Source organism: Limulus polyphemus, unplaced genomic scaffold (genome assembly GCF_000517525.1).
Source record: "Limulus polyphemus unplaced genomic scaffold, Limulus_polyphemus-2.1.2 Scaffold1198, whole genome shotgun sequence".
NCBI classification, from domain to species: domain Eukaryota; kingdom Metazoa; phylum Arthropoda; class Merostomata; order Xiphosura; family Limulidae; genus Limulus; species Limulus polyphemus.
Genome location: NW_013666808.1, coordinates 196,433 through 199,452, shown reverse-complemented (window position 1 = coordinate 199,452; position 3,020 = coordinate 196,433).

Sequence of the window (3,020 nt, the reverse complement as noted above, 5' to 3'; positions counted from 1 at the left end):
CGAGTCGAGCGCCTTATCCACCTGGCCATGCCGGGCCTGTTAAAAAGTACATATATGAGAAAAATTTTATGTAGAAACTCCGCTGAGTATGCCGTCTCCACAATTACATAAGTAGACTGCATTTTTAGTACACATGTATGTTATGATATTATTCTAACGAATACAAAATAGAATACAATACTATTGAAACAATTGTAGGCATGTCTTAAAGTTAACACTTGTTTAAACCTTCATCAGTTAAGGAGTGATAGAAATTTATATTAAGTGGTACATTGGATTTTACGTTCTGTAATGCAGAACATCTACAATAAAAAATTATGTTATGAAAGGGCATATACTAATAAAAACATTACAAGAAGAAAACATCTGACTTTGGTGTGGTTTCGGCATAACACAAAATGTTTCTGAACTGGCGAAAGTCACATCTCTAGGGTTGTAAGTAAAAAAAGAAAAAAAAAGGGGTAACAAATGCATATCTAATGCTGTGTGTGCGTTGATCTTTTTTATCAATACTTCAGACCCTAAAGGAGTAGTTTCAGAATTCCGCGCAAAGCTATACAAAAGCTATCTGCGTAATGACGTTCCTAATTTTTGAACTGAGTAGACTAGAGGGAAAGTAGCTTGTCAACAGCACTCACCGTCATCCCGTGGGCTACTCTTATCTGGCTAAGTAAGGGATTTGATTGTCACTGTTATAGCGTACTCAAGACCCCAAAGTTCAGCGTACGTGTTTGCGTCAACAGGTCGCGAACCATGAACCCTCAGATCTACAGTTTGGTCTCGCTAACTCGAAAGGTATTACTTTACACATTTTTTCTTCTTCTTAGAATGTGTTAATAAACTTTATTACAATATTTCCATTCAGATATCAATCTAGTACTCCTACTAATGTGAAAAACAGAAAACTAACAACTGAATAACACTTGGAACATAAACAAAAAATCGCAGGCAGACTGAAGCTCGAACAGTATTACTGACTTGCATGTTTATATCGTGTATGTGAACATAAGCATGAAGAATGATAAGTATTTTCCAGTATTTCTTCCCATAATTAACACTATTTCACATACTGTGTGTAGGTGAGAAGAAAATAATACAAAACTCCCACAACTGTGAACAATTCTGAAGGTTAACACTATATATATATAATTCTTTATTAAGAACATTTCACAGTTTCATCGACTACTGACCCACCTACTTAATTTTTTCTGTTAGTAAACAAATGTTTAATATATTAATACTGGAAAGGACATGGTCAGTGCTTCATCCCTCTTGATATATGAGTATATATATATATATATATATCCACCTGTAGAACGTAATACAAAAACTGACGAAGACGTAAGTTGAAACATTGGTATATCTAGTATATCATTTTGTGTAACAATGTGTTTGATGTTTATATATTTTCGCTTTAACTATCTTCATAAATGATAAAGACGTAAGTCGAAACATTGTTATATCTTCTTCATTTTCTCTAAGAATGTGTTCGATTTGTATATATCTTCACTTTAATTATCTTTAAATAGGACACTCTTGGCACCATAATGTCCACCTGCAACAACTGGGATTACTTAAAAACACTACCTTCGCAGAAGGTTGATGTTTAGTTTGGTGTACGTGTATCGACATGATGGAAAATAAAATGGCGGGAATCAAGAGTACTCAGTCAGATGTGACCGCCTCCCCCCATTCGCTTTACAACCAAAGGTCTTTTGTGAAAGTATTGACAGAAAGGAATGTGAACATTGAAGAATAAAATTCGACATTACGTTAGTTAAGGAAGGAATATGGAAACAGTGTTGGGTCAAACAGAAAGGAACATTTGTAAACAACACTATCACTCTACACACAGTTACAAGGTATGTAAGCTGTTCAATACGTGGTGGAATTCAGTATTGGGTAAGAACTCTAATATGAGCTCTAATTGTACCGCAACACACTTTTTGACCTCTGCACGCCTTTAAGCACCGTGAACTTTTACTCAAACCGAAAGGTATGCTAATAACGTCATATAATACACGTTACATGTACACTTAATACAAATGGAGAAAAGTTATTCATACACTGATTATTTTTTCCAGAAGGATACTTTCATTCCTTATGTTTATATGATTATGTAATTAGTTCATACGCTTCGTTGATTTTTGATATTTGTTTTTCTTCCTTTCTCAAAACATTTCCTCGCCTAAGTCCATATATACCTCCAGTTGTTGTTGTTTGAACTTTTTATTGTTGTACCTAAGACCTGCCTGAATAGGCATTATATTGTTGCGTCATCGAAATCACGTGATTCTCACGCCCTCTACTTTCTAGAACTATCCTGTACTTTGGCGAATGCTCTAGTATTTACTAGATATAGGGTAGTCTGGTATATAAAAAAAGGTGACAACGTGACGGTAATAATAATGTGTGTGTAGATAGTGAGTAATTGAACTGCAGTCACGTTCATTCGTTATAGTGTTTGTTTTAGCGCGAATATTGAAATTAAGTGTATCGTAAAGTTATAGTCGGAAAGAATAAACCAGTTTTATTAAGTAAAGACTTGTGTCGTCAAAGTTTCGTCGGAACGAAGTTACGGAAAAATCAATTAACAAACGGAGACGTAACAAATTTGTGTCAGAAGTGGGATAAAAAAAATGGAAACGAGAAGCGGCAAATCAAACTACAGCCTAGCAGACTTAATGGCAGCAATACACGAACAGCAAAAGAAACAAGAAGAACGAGAAGAGAAATTACAACAGTTGTTAGAGGAAAAAGAAAAGAAACAAGAAGAACGAGAAATTAAACAAGAAGAACGAGAAATTAAACAAAAAGAACGAGAAATTAAACAAGAAAAGAAACAAGAAGAATGAGAAATTAAACAAGAAGAGAGATTACAGCAGTTGTTGGAGGAAAAAGAAAAGAAACAAGAAGAACGAGAAATTAAACAAGAAGAGAGATTACACCAGTTGTTGGAGGAAAAAGAAAAGAAACAAGAAGAACGAGAAATTAAACAAGAAGAGAGGTTACATCAGTTG